The sequence below is a fragment of the Spea bombifrons genome, chromosome 4 (assembly GCF_027358695.1).
Source record: "Spea bombifrons isolate aSpeBom1 chromosome 4, aSpeBom1.2.pri, whole genome shotgun sequence".
Lineage (NCBI taxonomy): Eukaryota > Metazoa > Chordata > Amphibia > Anura > Pelobatidae > Spea > Spea bombifrons.
Window position 1 is genome coordinate 34,555,607 of NC_071090.1, and position 18,066 is coordinate 34,573,672.

Below are 18,066 nucleotides of genomic sequence, written 5' to 3' on the forward strand. Positions count from 1 at the left end.
AATGTTATAGAATCATATTCAAGCAGCTTTCCCAGATCCTATGTTTTTTTAATGATGTAGAGTTATTCCTACACACCCCTAATTCCATTTTTAGTTGAAGTTCTAATTGTCCCTTAAATTTAGTCCATTCAAAATCCACATTCTGTTTCCATTCTCTAGCAATAATTTTTTTTACTGCCACGCAGCTGTGAATTGCAAGGGCCATTTTCGGTTGAGACATTTTGGGCCAAGATAGATGTAATAACACTGATATAGGAGTGTTAGGAATACTAATATTAGCTACAGTTTTCAAATATTTTATGACTCTATCCCAAAATGTTATCAATTTTTTACATCCCCACCAAATATGTAAATATGAACCACAGGAATCCTCACAGCGCCAACAGATATTACTTGTGGTAGGATACATCCGCGCTAGAGTGGTAGGTACATAATACCACCTATTAATAAGTTTATAATGTGCTTCGACAAGAGATAAATCGTGGACCCATTTAGTAAATTTGATAAATGTTGAGTGCCAATCTTCGGCCAATATCAAAGTATTCAAGTCCTTCTCCCATTTCAAAATATTAACATTTGATGATGATGGGGAATCTTTTAAAGTAATACATTTGACGCATTTGGCATATATCTTTTTAGCATCAGGTTTTTGAAATATTTTAGCAATTTCATCTTTTAATTCTCCCCCAGAGAAGTCCAGATGGTTTTTTAGATAGTTTTTTATCCTAAGATATTTAAAGATATTTCTATTGGGAAGATTATATTGGAGATTTAGAGTTATGAAAGGCATGATCTTCTCCTCTATTAATAGATCTTCTAAGAAAACAATTCCAGCTTGTTCCCACTCTATAAGTGTAATATCTTCAATAACAGATTCAAGTATATGAATTTTCAAAGATTTAATTAATTTGTCCTTTAGACCCATCTTTTTCCTTATTACATACCATGCTGGAATTATTTTAGTTAGAATCATATTTTCCTCTTTAGTAGTCTTATTTGTTTCAGAATATTTAGTCTGCCATATGATAGAATTCAAATTCTTCCTCCCACAAACCTCAGATTCAATTTTAAACCATCCTTGATCTAAATAACTATATGATTGGGTCTTAGCTATATGCAACAGTAGGCTAGCCTCATAGTATTGTTTGATCAGGGGATAACCTGTACCTCCCCTCGAGGTTTTAAGGGTTAATATATTTTTACCAATTCTTGGTCTGGTACCTTTCCAAACAAACTTTTGGAAGTTTGTTTGGAGTATTGCTAACCAACTAGAAGGAATAGTGAGTGGTATCATTCGAAAAAGATATATCCATTTGGGTAGAATGTAAGATTTGATGATGTTGATTCGGCCCCACCATGTGAACTCCAGATGTTTCCACTCTTTTAATAGTTTATTGGTTTGTTTTAGCAATTGTAAGAAGTTAATCTCCATAATTGTATTGATTTGTCTAGGAATTTTGATACCTAAATATATATAGTCTTCTCTAGTTTCTGTAATTTGAAAATTCTGTTGGATTATCTCTATTTTTTGTTTATCAACATTGATAAAGTGGGCAACAGTCTTATCCCAGTTTAATTTATAATTGGAGACATAGCTGTATTTGTTAACTTCTTGCATAAGAGCTTCCATGGAAACTAGTGGATTTGTCAAGGTAATTATCACATCGTCTGCGTATAGAGCTATCTTTAGGTCACCATTTCTCAAGTGAAGCCCCTTGATGTTTTCGTTTTTCCTAATGTTAATGGCAAACGGTTCTAAAGATAATATGTATAAGATAGGAGAAAGGGGACATCCCTGTCTAGTTCCATTTTGCAGCTTAAACCAATTCGAACATAAGTTAGTTCCTACAACTCTAGCGGTCGGAGAGGAATAAAGTGCCATAATTGCACCATGTAGCCAGTCTGTTATTCCAAATGAGATCAATACTTTACTCATATAGTTCCAGCCAACTCTATCGAACGCCTTTTCGGCGTCCAATGAAAGAGTCACCAAAGAGAGATTTTTCTTTTCTGCATAATCTAATGTGTCTATTAGGCGTCTGATGTTATTGCTAGAGTCTCTTCCCGGAACAAATCCGATCTGGTCTACATGGACAATTTCATTAATCACTTTTTTTAATCTTTCTGCTAAAACAGACGAATATAGTTTAACGTCTACGTTTATCAACGATATCGGTCTGTAGTTAATAACTTGCTCTGGGGACTTTCCTTGTTTCAATATAGGTATAATATTGGCTTGTAGCATTTCGTTGGGGCAAAGACTTGTCTGGGCAATCTCTGCAAAAGTATCCAGGAGATGGTCTGTTATATCCTCTTTAAAAACTTTATAGAAAAAATTTGTGAAGCCATCAGGTCCCGGAGATTTATATTTTACTAAATTATCTATAGCTTTAATTAATTCTATTTTCTCTATAGGTCTATTTAAATTAGCCCTATGTTTCTCGGAAAGAGTTGGAATATCGGTTTCACATATATATTTTATTATATTTTCTTCCGTATAGTTTTTAGGTAAGGAGTATAATTCCTTATAATAGTTTCGAAAAGCTTCTGCAATTTCATCTGGAGATCTATATACATTATTTCCACTTACTATTTTATCTATTTTATTATTAGCCCGATTTCTTTTAAGTTGGTTAGTCATTAATTTATCCGATCTATTATTTTTATGGTAAAAACGAATTCTCATTTTTTCCATATTTTTTAAAGTTCTTTCTAATTCAATTTGATTAATAGATTTACGTATTTCTCCTATTTGTTTGATATTTTCGTTTGACAAATTTTTTTTATTTAAAGAGGAGAGTTTATACAGAGAAATATATAAATCCGACCTAATTTTATCCTGTTTAACTTTATTTGTTTTTTTAATTTTAATGAAATATCCTCTGATAACAGCTTTATATGCATTCCATCTATTTGACAAAGTTGTGTCTCCTGGATTATTTTCTAAGAAAAAAAATTTTGTCATTCTAGAAATAAATTCTATATTATCTTTAGAGTACAGTAGATAGTCATCTAAACGCCAGGAGACTTTACTAGGTTTGGCAAATTTGTCTTTTAGTTCTAAAATCAGCAAACTATGGTCAGACCAAATATTATCTTTAATAGAAATATGTTTAGTTAGTGTGATCAGGGGGTGCTCTCCAAAGATCAGATCTATTCTTGAATAGGTTTGATGAACTTTAGAAAAATGAGAATAATCTTTTTCTACAGGATGCATAATTCTCCAGATATCATAGAGATTTGCTCTTTGAATGATATTAGTAAAGACTTTTGAGTTTTTTACTAAATTCTTATGAGGAGTTTTATGAGGAGCAACTTTTTTATCCAATTCTAAATCCTGGATACAATTGAAGTCTCCAGCAATCAAAAGGACGCCCTGTTTAACCTTCTCAATTTTATCTAATATTTTAGAAAGAGCACCAATTGGCTCTGTGTTGGGGCGGTAAATATTTACCAAAGTGTATTTCTCATCGTTTAGTGATCCGACCCAAATCAAAAAACGTCCTTCAGAATCTTGATCAATAAATTTAGTCTCTACTTTTAATCTGTACGAGAAAGCTACAACAACTCCTCTTTTTTTGTTGTTTTCTAAAGATGAAGCAAAGACTTTAGGGAAATATTTACCCCCCCATCTAGTGTTATCAATTTTTCTCCAGTGGGTTTCTTGGAGGAGAGCTATATCTATTTTCTCCCGTCTCAAAAAATCAAATACGCGTTTTCTTTTTATCGGTGAATTAAGGCCCTGGACATTGGCTGAAAGACATTTAACCATACTTTAGTAAGGTTAAAAAAAAAGATCCCCCCAGAGAGACGACCATCGAGTAATCTAAGATTTCCATCATCATAACAAAGAAAGAAGAAAAAACAACATAAGAGAGAGAAGAACGTTCTCTCTCAAAAAACATAGAATGTGACACATAAAAGAAAGGAACATTGTGAAGATACACAATCTGAACTTTCTCTGAAGCTCCCATAGAGCAACTTAGGCGGGGTGAACTGCCCTCCCTCCAGACCAATAGTCCCATATCTATCTTATTTATGATTTTGATGGAAGTTAGTGGGAAGAAAAAGGGAACCAGAGAGAAAGAGAAGGAGGGAGAAAAAAAAAAAAAAAAAAAAAAAAAAAAAAAACAAAGAAAAAAAAAAAAAAACAACATATAAATATATAATCATTATGGGGATATATCCCAATAAACAAAGATAAGTTATCTGAGAAAATTAAAGTGCATTGAGAAAAAAATTAATTCGAAAGATTAAGAAAATTGAAGTGCGTTTTCATAGTACTACGTGTAAGTGTTATTTTCCCCTTTTTTCTTTCCCTTTTTTCCTTTTGTCTCCGCTCGAACAATATTTTATAGTGATCTATAGACCCATCTGAGCATGGTTAAAGTGCATATAATTAATTATACATCATCGAATTTATATCTACGTCCTATTCATTATTTAAGATGAATTTAATTGTGCAATATATCTATAATTTATCTAACAAATATTAAAGTGCATATTGTGCTGACTTATGTCAATATATCTCTCAAAAAAAAAAAAAAAAAGAAATATATATATAAATATATAATCTTTATAGGGGTAAATCCCTGTCTAAACAAAGATAGATTATCTAAGAAGGTTAAAGTGCTAGAGAAAAAAAAAAAAAAAAAAAAATATATATAAATATATAATCATTATAGGGATATATCCCAGTCTAAACAGAGATAAATTATTTGAGAAGGTTAAAGTGCATAAAAAAAAAAAAAAAAAAAAAAAAAAAAAATATATAATCTTGATAGGGGTAAATCCCTGTCTAAACAAAGATAGATTATCTGAGAGAAAAAAAAAAAAAAAAAAAAAAAAAAAAAAACAATATATAGATATATAATCATTATAGGGGTATATCCCAGTCTAAACAGAGATAAGTTATCTGAGAAAGTTAAAGTGCCTAAAGAAGAGAAAAAAAAAAAAAAAAAAAAAAAAAAAGACTTTTTTTTTTTAAAGTGCGTTATCATAGTGCTTCGTATAAGTGTTTTTTTTCCTTTTATCTCCGTTCAAAACAATATTTTATAGTGGTCTATAATCCCATTTGAACATGATTAAAGTGCATATAGTTAATTATACATCATCCAATTTATATCTACATCCTATTCATTATTTAAGATGAATTTAATTGTGCAATATATCTATAATTTATCTAAAGAATATTAAAGAGCATATTGTGCTGACTTATGTCTATATATGGTGGTCTATAAGCCCATCTGAGCATGGTTAAAGTGCATATAATTAATTATACCCCATCCAATTAATATCTACAAAAATTCATTATAGGGATATATCCCAATCTAAACAAGAACAGTTTATCTAAACAGATTAAAATGCATTAAGAAGATTATTTGATTGGAAAGATTCAAAAGATTAAAGTGCATAGATTATATCTGCATCCTATTAATTGTTATGGAATAAGTTTTGTTATGCAAGTGTATCTAATATATTTTATCCAAAAAATTAAGATGTATATTATGCTAATTTATATCCATATCAATCTAAACCATTTTTAACGTTGATAACCCCACAAAAAAAAAAAAAAAAAAAGAAAAAAAAAATAAATAAAATTAGTGTCCTAAAGTGCTTTTGATCCATTCTTCTAAGGGTTCCACTGCATAAAAGTTAATTGTAGAGCCTTTCCAGAAGATTCGTAAAGACCTTGGGAATCCCCATAGGTATTTCAAATTTTGGTCTCGCAGGGTCTTCAATTCTGTATGGTACTAGACACTTGCAGTATGGTAGATAAATGAATTTCAATCTCAGCTTAATCCAACACTGTCACTGACTATCACACACTACTAACTCCCACCAGTCTGTTGCTACTAATGACAAGTTAAAATGTGTTTCTTTGGGTCCCTCCTCATATGACTTAGAATGCACAAGTGTACCATATATATCTATATCTTAAACATGTAAGTATGTGCTTGTATATACTTGGTTACACTGTTGATATTTGTGTTCTGTGCTTTGTTGTAGTATTCCTTCTTTATGATCTGTATGTTAAAGAACAAATTCAAGGTCAAAACAGCTGGATGTAGGTGGAACACACACATTCCAACCCAATTCTGTGCCATCGAAATAGGTATAAAACAGCAGATATATGCAAATAAGGATGCAAAGAACCGACATACCTTCTACTTTGGTGTGAGTATCACAGCCTTAAACGCACAGCATAGTATTTGATTTCCAACAGAGACAAATTGATTTAAACTAAAGAACATTTTACAGTATCCTAACAACACCAAAAAGTTAATAAAACATGCAAAAAAATGAAAAACAAAACAAAACAGAGGTGCATTTCAGTTTGCAAGAAATGTATTTATTAGAATTATAAGAGAACATAATTATGAATATGATTTATAAGAATATCAAATAAGGTAATTACGTAAAACAGCAACCATAGCTTGGTTCTTCATGGCGCATTCTTCATGGCGCATCAAAGTAAAGTAACACTGTGGTAGAAATATGAAATCCAAATCAGTGATCAATGTTATTAGAAAGAAAAAACTTAGTCTAGTAGTTTTTGATGCACAATACAAACACTATATTTCAAACTGTTTGCTTTAAAAGCATACTATTTAAATGCATAAAAAAGAATACATTTAACAATATAGAAAACAATTAACTCTTGATTCATAAGTAGTCAGTGGTAGCAAGAAAATGGTATTACCTGCATTCATACTAATATGGACTTTATAACAGAATAATGTACTAATAATGGACATTATTACATATTTGAAATTGTTTTTGCTGTCTCATCTTACTCCTAAGATATACATAATATGGTTTCTAAGTCTTTCCTGACATCTTTTTTTCAGTAAGACTAAATCAAATCACTTTGTATACTTGCATTCATTCTTTCTTTAGTGAATAGACCTCCTGGCTTCTTTAGACATTGGTTCCATAATTATAAGGTTTAACAATAATTTTATTGCTTTTTTCTCATAGAGGAAAAATGACATTCCAACCCCCATATGGCACATTAACAAATATTTACATCAAATGCTTGCTTAATTAACTTCTCTCCTAACATACTATCCAGTTCCGCCACTGGAGATCTGTCTATAATAATAATAATAATTAAATATTTATTTTTAGTTTATGTATCGACCAAATCTTGTCCTGTAATGCCCTGAATACCATGTGACCTAACATATATTGGGTAACACTGCCTCCTTTCCTTCCCTTTCTATCCTTTCTACACACTGTTGTCTGTTGTGGCTATATCCCAGTCATGAGATTCACAAAACCACAACTGCAATGGCAACCAAATCCAAACTATGTTTATTTGTAATTTAAGTTAAATCGGTTAACATTTTCTGTAAACTTCAAGTATTTGTATGCATAGCTTTACTTCTAGTGCCTTCTGATCATACAATAATATTGTTATTATTTTGTATACATTCTGCTTCACGCTGTGCATGTCCTTTCATAAATCCAGCTTCCAGTGATAGCACTTCTCTGCTTCTTTATCGCCCAGGCCTCTATCACTGCTTTTCTCTTTAATTCATCCTATATTTTGGATCATCACTTCCCGCATATCACCATATGTTAATTATGTACAGACATGAAAGCGGATTAAAAGCAAATAATAACTGCTGTGTAAATGAATGTCTATAAATGCTTTTGAGAATGAATTCTCATTTTTTTTTTGAGAATCAAAACTATAGATATATTTTTAGTTTAAAAGGTTTAGAAAGTAGTTTGTTTTAGGTAAAATTATGGACTACAATGGTTTAATCAGCCTTTATAAATAAAATGCATTATTTTACTAAAACTATGTAATTAGAGAAATTGTTACAAAACGTAAAAATACAGATAGAAATATTACAACATAACTTACAGCAAAGTATATTACTCTTTCGCTTAGCCACGTAAGTCAAGCAATGCAACGCCACCATCATTAACAATGCCAAGTTCCACCTGTATAGGAAAGAAAATCTTACAATAGATCTATTTTCTAGAGTGAGTTTGAATTCTCCAACTCCTTGGCAACACTATGTATTATCATGGGTAAACCCAAGTGAACTTCTGCTGGAAGATGGTCTCCAAGCAAAACCCAGAGGGTTCCCAAGTATAGTGACATGTATGAGAGATCTCCAGAATGGGAAATCAAGGCTGATATACAGTATATAGTTGTCTGAATGGCAATATGTATACCACCAAAGATAAAACCTCTACTAGTAAAGTTACTTCTAACATATATCAAGTTTAATTTGAATTTGATTTTAATTTCACAAAAGTATATGTTTTTATGTACGGTTTGTAATAATAGAAGTACTCTGGATGATATATCCTAAAGGTGACGATCCTGTGAGGTTACAAAAAAATAAGACAGACTTTATTCATTAGATCTGTGAGGTTACAAAAAAATAAGACAGACTTTATTCATTAGATACTCTTAACATTTAGATGGCATGGCAGGCCAGCCCTCTGCTGGCGACAAATAGAGTCGCTCGTTCAGATTTTTAAACTCCTAGTGCCGTAACTTGGCTGGGAGAGACTACTGGTCTCCCTGCTGCAACAGTTAAAAGTCTGTACGAACGACCAATAAAGTCGCTTGTACGGACATTTAACTGATAGAGCAGGGAGACCAGTGGTCAGGTTGCACTTTAAGGAGTTAAGGGGCCGTGTGAGTGAGCCTATTGGTCACCTGCAGGCTCTTCCTCTGACATCAACCAATAGGCTCACTCGCACGGCCCTGTAACCCCTTAGGGCGAACCTGCGGATTTCCGCTTCCGTCAACTCCCGCGATGCCGTGAAGATAAGGTAGGTTAGATGGGGAAGGGACCATAGAGATTAGTAGACGAAGACGATCGCGAGGATTCTTCAAACACGAAAACGCACTCTTCGTGTACGTTTTCGAAGACGAATGCACAACTCTAGTATATTCTTGATCTTAACCGCTTCAAAACTATTATACATGTTATGCTGAAGGCCACTACTCATTAAGCAAAGATCAGTGATTTTCCATTGTGGTGCTTAAGTCTGGGTCTGTCTTATTTATCAGAACAAAGTACAATGTGGCCATTGATCAGAAAGAATATAAAGTTTTCCTAAAGAGCATCTAAAACAATTGCCTGTAAACATCCATTTGTGTGCAATACCATAATAATGAAACATTTTAATGATAATGGTGTAAAGCACTCACTTGGTCAGAAATACTTTTAAATTTTATTTTCTTTTTTATACCCATATTTAGATATTTTTTTCTATGAAATCACGTTTGTCATCTGCAGCCCACCATAGAGGTAACCTAGACAGCATGCAGGAAGTTCTCTTGGTAGAAGCCACAACTTGCCCTGAGCCCACTTTGGAGTGTTGGCATATGTATCAATAGGCGGCCAGCCAAATAGAAAATGGGACAGTGGTTCAGAAATATAATTAACACTAAACCTAGGGCTTACTGTGACTATATATATTTTCTTAAAGCTACTTTTTATGTTTAGAGCATTACTATTTGTTACTGATTTTTTTTTAATGTTGCTTTATATAAAGTACAATTCTTTATATAAAGGGCATAAGCATGACACACTTACCACGGGACATTGCAGGGTACCTACAAGTGCCTGGATTAAGTCGTTTTGCTAAACAAATAACAATTGAAAATGTTTAATAAAACATAAGAATAGTATTATAATGTAATTTAACATGCAACAACCAACAACTTAGCACACTGGCAAAGTTATTTTGAGTAGTATTTGTTCTTGTTATCCTAAAACAATACTCTTAAAGATCGATATTATGTATGTAATATTGCATTACAAAATGTATGTATACTTTAATATAAGTATTTTAATTTTATGTATTTATATATACAATTATATATCTATATATATATATATATATATATATATATATATATATATATATATATATATATATATTTCTAGATTCAAATTTCCTCTTCTTGGCTTTATACCCCTTTCAGATATTGCTCCCATTTTGTTAAGTTTGAACTCTCCGATAAATCCCGGAACCCGACTTTTACGACACTGACAATTAACAGGAATGACAAAAAGCGAGGGATCATATCAATGAAATATTTATGTTTTTTTAACTTCACTACTTAGCTATTACTTAGGGAAAATATATATATATATATTATATAATATATAAAACAAATGCTTAAGTTATAGAGCCGTAAAGTGTGAGGGAGCCAATAATACCTTTAAAACACTAAAAAATAGTGATGCCATATAAACTTACGAAAATTTTTGTCACAAGTTCACGTGTTGCCTTATCCACTAACGTGGCAGCTTCTGATGAAAGATTTTTCTGAAAAATAGGAATGTTAGAGGGGGCAATAAAAGAGATTAACAACATTAACTCCAAATAAAATTCATTAGATTTTTTTTACTTCAAGGTTTGTGTACTTTCATTTTTCATAGGGTGTATTTTTTTTGTTAGTAATAATATATGTCAAATACAGTATCTGGAAATATCAATAAAGTCCATAATGCTTTATATATTTATATTATTATTATTATTACAACACCTAAGTCATGGTAATTTCACCGAAGGAAAAAATAAACGTCTGCGTCAGTGTGGCTGCTGGTCGTCCAAATAATCTTGCTATGGGTACAATTTTATGGCAAGACAGGAGGCTTCATATTTGCATCAACTTCTTAACTCAAAACCTCCAGCAGCAAAGAAATGGTTAATAACATTGAAACAAAGCACCAATCAGAAACAGTCAGAGGTCATAAGAAAGCCCACAAAGTAGACCACTTCCTCTTCTTTGGTGCTGACCTCCAGGTGAGCACCCTCTTTTATAGTGTGCTTCCCTTTTTGGGGCATAAGTACACTTATTTGGTCATATTTTGTGATTGATGGTTTTTTATTCACTGTTATTTTATTATCCATTTATTTGTCTATTGATTTGTTTGTTTTTGCCATGTATTTCTATGTTCTTATCGCGCGATTTAGTCTTTCGCGCCTTTTTTTCCATGTGCGTTTTTTCGTTACTTTGGTGTTTTGTGTCCGTTACCGTTTTTTTCGGTAATTTACTGTTTGTTTTTCCATACTCGGTTCCTACCTATCGGCAGGGGCGTACCTAGAGTATTTGGCACCCGGGGGGATCCTGTAAGTGGCACCCCCCGCCCCAAATGTAAAGACATCTACAAAATTATGTTGGCAAGAATATTTATTGCACCAATTTGTAAACTGTATGTCAACTGTAAACAACAAGAAATCTGAAAAAAATAAATTAATAACTTATAAGTAAAATACATTTAAATAACATTTACTGAACATATAATAGGGCTTTCTTTAATAACCCTCCAAAAAAAACAGCATCCACATTGCCCACATAGAACCTGACCAGCACCCAAATTACACACACATAGGACGTGCCATCTTTGCCCCCAAACAGCCCAGCATGAGTCAGCATTGTTCCCAAACAGCCGAGTGTACGCCATCTTTGTCCCATGAACACGCTACCTGTGCCATCTTTGTCCCATAAACACCCTGCCTGTGCCATTTTTGTCCCATAAACACCCTGCTTATACCATCTTTGCCTTTTTGACAAATCAACTATACAACTATGATTAACACAAACACTTTTACAGTCACTCACTAATTCACTTTCATTCACACAATCATTTATTCTTTCACACAAATTATTTACACATATTCATTGATGCATTCTCACAAATTCATTAATTCTCTCACTCATTCACACATGAATCCATTCATTTTCGCTCTCATTCTGACTCTTTATTTCAATATTCTTGCTACCCTCCTTTCTCCCTATCTACCCATTCTCATCCCCTTCTGCCCTATCTACCCCTTCTCACTCCCTTCTCCCTATCTACCCCCTATCCCCCGTCTCACTCCCTTCTCCCTCATCTCTCCTCATCTAACCCCCCCTAACTATCTACCCTCTCCCCCCTTTGAAGTTCACTTACCTTTCAGGAGTCCTGCGGTGGGGGTGCAAGGCCCTTTGTCTCCCAGCTCTGCCACTGTATGGAACAGTATTGCGTGATGGGAGTTATGATGTACTTTAGAGCATAATTATATAATGAAAAAGACATTGGAAATGGAACAGCATAACACCCATCACTCTCACACATTTACCAACCCACACTTACCAATCCACACTTACCAATCCACAGATTCCACACATACCAATCCACACATACCAATCCACAGATTCCACACATACCAATCCACAGATTCCACACATACCAATCCACACTTACCAATCCACACATACCAATCCACAGATTCCACACATACCAATCCACACTTACCAATCCACACATACCAATCCACAGATTCCACACATACCAATCCACACTTACCAATCCACAGATTCCACACATACCAATCCACACATACCAATCCACAGATTGGACACATACCAATCCACACTTACCAATCCACAGATTCCACACATACCAATCCAGATTCCACAGATTCCACACATACCAATCCACACTTACCAATCCACAGATTCCACACATACCAATCCACAGATTCCACACATACCAATCCACTCTCACTGAATGATTTCCTACCTTTCCTCTTTTCTTCTTACAGCAGTCAGCTCCTTTTCTTCCTCTTCGCTCATCTTCTTCTGTCTTCTTCCGGTTCAGAGGGCACGGACGGCGGTGGGCGCGGCTTCAGTGTTGCTTCAGCAGCAGTTGTCGCGCGGATCGCGAGGGAGCGGTATCGGAGGTCTTTAACAGACCTCTGGCTCCCTTGAGTGATTTTAAGCCGGTTCCCCTGTCCGTCTCTGGAGGGGTGCCGGCAAGTTGGCACCCCCCTGATGAGCGGCACCCGGTGCGGACCGCCCCCCCGCCCCCCGATAGGTACGCTACTGCCTATCGGTGTTTCTTACCTTCTAACGGCTTTTTCACCTTCCTTCCCGCGGGCCTCTCGCTCTGTGGCAGCACGCAGAGTCTTCTGTGGGCTCTTCTGTGTGTCCGCGGCGTTTTGTTACTTTAGCCGCGGTTAACTGCCTCTTGGGACGGCTCAGTTTTCTTTTAGAAAACTTTATTGCCGTCCGGTTTCTGTGTGGAGCCGGTTCGGGTGCCTCTCTCTGTGTCTGCGTGTGCTACGCAGATACGGAGGGATTTCGCCCCCCCGCGTGTGTCCTCCTGCGGCTTGTCTCCCTTCGCGGCCCGCGTAACTAAGCGGCGCGGAGCCTGCTTTCTTGTTTTACACTGTTTTCCACTGTTTTTTTTTCCGTTTTTTGATAGTCTGGCTCCCACCTATGTTTGTTTTTCTCCCTTTTCTCACTGGCCATGTCGCCTAAACATGGTTTTTTCATTAATATTCTATGTTATTAAATAAATAAAAAATACAAAAAAAATAAATAAAAAAACAGTAATTTTACTCACCGTAAATTCTCTTTTCCCAAGTATAGTGGCAGTACCAGAGGGTTTGCTCTTTCGCCGGGACAAACACTAAAAGAAAACAAAGGGTTAAACTCCGCCCCCCCCTTACCCTATAACCGCCCGTACCGGCATGGAGAGGCAGTTAACTAACAAGAGGACCAAAGGATGGAAAACAATTATCTGTATTAATACCAAATTGGGAGGGAGATCTGTACTGCCACTATACTTGGGAAAAGAGAATTTACGGTGAGTAAAATTACTGTTTTTCCCGGCGTATAGTGGCAGTACCAGAGGGATGTAGCAAGATCCCCCTCAAAAAAAGGGGAGGGAGTTAGAGCTTGACTGCGTGAAGGACCTGACGTCCAAACTCAGCCGCTGAAGCAGAGGAAATGTCCAGTCTATAATGTTTGATAAAAGTATTCCATGAGGACCATGTTGCTGCTTTACAAATGTCCTCCGGAGAGACTGAAGACCTGGAGGCCCATGAGACTGAGACGGCTCTTGTAGAGTGAGCCGTAATCTGAGGAGGAACTGTGGCCCCACAGGAGTCGTATGCCAGACGGATTGTATCTGTGAGCCATCTAGATAACGTAGATTTTGACACTGCTTGCCCTGCAGATCTTCCCTGGAATTGTAGAAACAGGTGGTCAGAGGAACGAAAAGAAGAGGTACGTTCCAAATATACGGTAAGAGCTCTTTTAACATCCAACGAGTGCCATTCATTTTCTTCTGGTGTCGTAGGATCCGGATAAAAAGTAGGCAGGACAATAGGCTGGTTAATATTGACCTGGGACAATACTTTAGGCAGAAATGACGGTCTTTGATACATGACCACTTTATCTTGATGAAAAACTAGAAATTCCTTAGAGGCTGAGAGCGCCTGGAGTTCCCCAATGCGCCGTGCCGACGTGATAGCCACTAAAAATGCTGTCTTTAGGGAGAGGAATTTTAGTGACACTGTCTGGAGAGGTTCAAACGGAGATAAACACAGAGCTTTGAGAACCAAGGTAAGATCCCAGGGTGGAAAAAATGATTTAACCGGAGGTCTTTTAATAGTGATGGCCTTAAAAAATCTCCGAATTAAGCGATCTGACGCCAGATCGAGTAGCAGGAAATGACTGAGAGCAGACACTTGACCTTTAAGAGTAGAGACTTTGAGGCCTGCTGTAAATCCCATATGCAAGAAGCGCAAAATGACCGGAATGGACGGAGGAGAAGAATGCAGATCTAGAGACTGACACCATTCCAAAAATTTTCTCCATGTTCTCAGATAAATTCTTGATGTAGACCGTCTTACTGAATTCAAGAGGAGATCAGTCATAATAGGTTCTATACCTTGATTTTTTAGGATTAGCCTTGCAGCAGCCAGGCCGTCAGTCTGTACATTCGAAGGATGTGAAGGGGAATTCCTTTCGTTTCCAAAACTACTGAGGACAACGGAAGCTCCCAATAAGCTACTGCTAGCTGGCACAGGTCCGAAAACCAGCTCCGATTCGGCCAAAACGGGAGAACTGCTAGTACTCTTGCCTTGTCCATCTTGACTTTGAGCAAGACTCTGGGAATCATCGCCACCGGAGGGAAGATGTAGGCTAGGTTGAATTGCCACTTGATCCCCAATCCATCCAGAAAGGGCGGGTAATCCATACTGTACAGGGAAGCAAAAAGAGGGACCTTTCGGTTCAGACGTGTTGCCATAAGATCCACTTCCGGCAAGCCCACTAATGCCACCAATTTTTGAAATATAGTCGGATGAAGAGACCATTCTGCTTGAGAGCATCTGTTTCTGCTGAGGTCGTCTGCCAGGGCATTGTACTGCCCTCTGATGTGAACCGCCGAGATAGCTTCCAGATGCTTTTGTGCCCATCGCATGATGTCGGTGCATAACGATTGAAGACTGGCTACTCTCGTACCCCCTTGTCTGTTTATATAAGACACTGTTGTGGCGTTGTCTGATTGAATCTTTACTGATCTGCCTACTATCCATGGCTTGAAGGATACTAGGGCCCTGAAGACAGCCTGTAGTTCCCGGAAGTTTGAAGATTGACGAGCTTCCTGCGTTGACCACTCTCCTTGTGCCGAGTGAGATTGGAAATGAGCTCCCCAACCAGTCTGGGATGCATCTGTGGTAACTATCAGCCACTGTTTGGGCTGGAATGACAGGCCGCTTGTCAAATTTTTCTTGATCTTCCACCACTCTAGTTGCCGCAACACTTCTTGAGATATCAAAATCTCTTTGTCCAGGTCCTCGTCTTTTCTGGACCAGTGGGACAGGATGTGCCATTGAAGAGGCCTCATTCTTGCCTGCGCCCAGGCTACTGCCGGTATGGTGGAAGTCATAAGTCCCAAAATGCTCATAACCTTTCTGATGGAGCATATGGGATATGCCTGGAGATCCGTGACTTTTAGCCGAATGTGTGTGGCTTTGTCTTTCGGAAGAACAAGACGAAGAGACTTTGAGTTTACATGAAAACCCAGAAACTTGATCTCTGTTGTTGGAATTAAATTTGATTTGGCCACATTCAGAAGCCAACCATGGTTTTTTAGCAGTTTGAGTGTCACTTGAAGATCTATTAAAAGTTGTGCAGCTGATGAGGCTTTTATCAACCAGTCGTCCAGGTAAGGGACCACCGATATCCCCTGTAATCTTAATTCCGCCGCCAAAGGGGTGATAATCTTGGTAAAGACTCTTGGCGCAGTGGAAAGGCCGAAGGGTAGCGCTTTGAATTGAAAGTGGAGGAGACCTCGACTTGTGTTCACTGCAAATCTTAAAAATCTTCTTGACTTTACGGCTATAGGCACATGAAGGTAAGCATCCTGAAGGTCTAGGGAGGCCATATAATCCCCTCTCTGAATCAGCTGGGTAACTGAAGAGATGGTCTCCATACGGAAGTGTTGGTAAGGAATGTGTTGGTTGACGAACTTCAAATCCAACACTGGACGAAAGGTGCCACCTGGTTTCGGGACTAGGAACAACCGGGAATAAACCCCCTGAAAAAACTGAGATTTTGGAACCTTTTCTATAACTCCCTGACTGAGGAGTTTTACCGCTGCCATAATTAATGCCGTGTTCTTGGTTACTGACGGGTAAGAGGAGACTAGAAAAACATTGTGAGGAGGTCTGCAAAACATTATGGTGTAGCCTTCTGAAATGATCCGACGGATCCAAGGGTTGCTGGTAGTCTGGAACCATGTATCCCGAAACATCCGAAGGCGTCCTCCTACTTTGTCAGAACCGTCTTGCCCTATCTTGTCTGGCTCCTTTAGGGCGAAATCTGGTGTCTTTATTTTGTTTCCGAAAGGAAGACTTATCCGATGGTCTGGAATATCTCTGTCTATTAAAGGGATACCTGCGGTTCCATCTGGGCTTAATATCTTGAGGCAGTGCCTTCTTGGTGTCTGACATTTGTCTCAACAGCTCTTCAAGAGGAGACCCAAAAAGCCTTTTTCTCTCAAACGGTAAATCACACAGTGAAGATTTAGATGCTGAATCAGCGTTCCAGGATCTAAGCCAGACTGCTCTCCTGGCAACCGTAGACAGACCCATATTACGGGCGGATAGCTTGACTAATTCTTCTACCGTATCAATCAAAAAATCATTAGAGAGTTTCAAATTTTTAAGGAGTTGAGAAAGATCCTTATCAGCATGCTCCAGAACGTGGTTTTCTAATTTCTGGAGCCATAAGCCTTGAGCTCTCGCTACTGCTGCTCCAGCTGATGCTGCTTTACTTTGAAGTCCTGCTGCTTGGAAGATTCTTCTATTAGCAGTCTCTGCTCTCTTGTCCATAGTGTCTTTTAGGCCGGAAACTTCTCCAATTGGCAATGTAGTCTTTTTTGACAGCTGCGCGACCTGGACATCAACTTTAGGAAGCTCTTCCCATATGCTGTCATCCTGAAGCTTAAACAGTTGTTTGAAGTGCTTAGAAACAAAAGCTCGCTTACTAGGATGCTTCCATTCGCGTTGTACAAACTCCATAAGATGAGGCAAAACAGGAAAACCCTTTTTCTTAGTGTCTGGATTCAGTAAAACCTGATTTACTTCCTTAATGAATTTTCCCAGCTCTTGAGGGGGAAAACCGGATTCTGATTCAGATTCTTCCGAACTGGATCCATCCCTGGATGAACGCGAACATTCCCCAGATGACAATTCCGAAGTAGATGGACTATCTCTCCTGCATTTCTTACTTGGCTTGTCATATACTGTTGGCTTGGCCGCCTCCTTAAATGCTTGGAATGTTTGGGACAAATTATCCTGGAACCAGGATAGAAAAGACTGCATATCCTTCTGTTTTTCTTTAGCCAGGATATCTGCTAAACACTGCTGACACGTCTTCCTCTTGTAGCCGTCTGGGAGAGGAGTATTACATTCAAGGCATGCCAAATGTTTAGACTTACATGAAGCCTTTTTAGGAGGAGCAGAAGGCATTTTGTCCTTCTCTGGAGATGAAGGGGTTAACATAATTTTTGGTGTATCAAAATCAAGATCACCAAAAAACCGTGTGGGGGTCAAACAACACGGCCAAAACCTGTCCTGACACACACTCTTGTGGTCAGACAGGTTTGCACAGTTTTTATAGGCAGCCAAATTTTGAATTTGGCGCCAAATCCGGATGATCCGAACCGCGCATGCGTTGTAGCACGGCCGGATCATCAGTGGAACGCATAGCCACCCGGGCGTGCGTTCCACTGAACT

The 18,066-nt window shown here is 37.3% G+C and overlaps 1 long non-coding RNA gene across 2 annotated transcripts in view; it reads right to left on the bottom strand.

The window, feature by feature from the left end:
* LOC128490164 (uncharacterized) overlaps window positions 1-18,066 on the bottom strand; it is a 328,195-nt gene that overhangs the window by 215,852 nt on the left and 94,277 nt on the right. Inside the window, exon 1 of one of the 2 annotated variants that reach the window (XR_008353924.1) lies at window positions 7,908-7,957. The exons of the other annotated variant lie outside the window; for it this stretch is intronic. This is a non-coding gene — a long non-coding RNA (uncharacterized LOC128490164). Of the gene's footprint in view, window positions 1-7,907; window positions 7,958-18,066 lie in introns of those variants that run through there. 2 annotated transcript variants of the gene reach the window in all.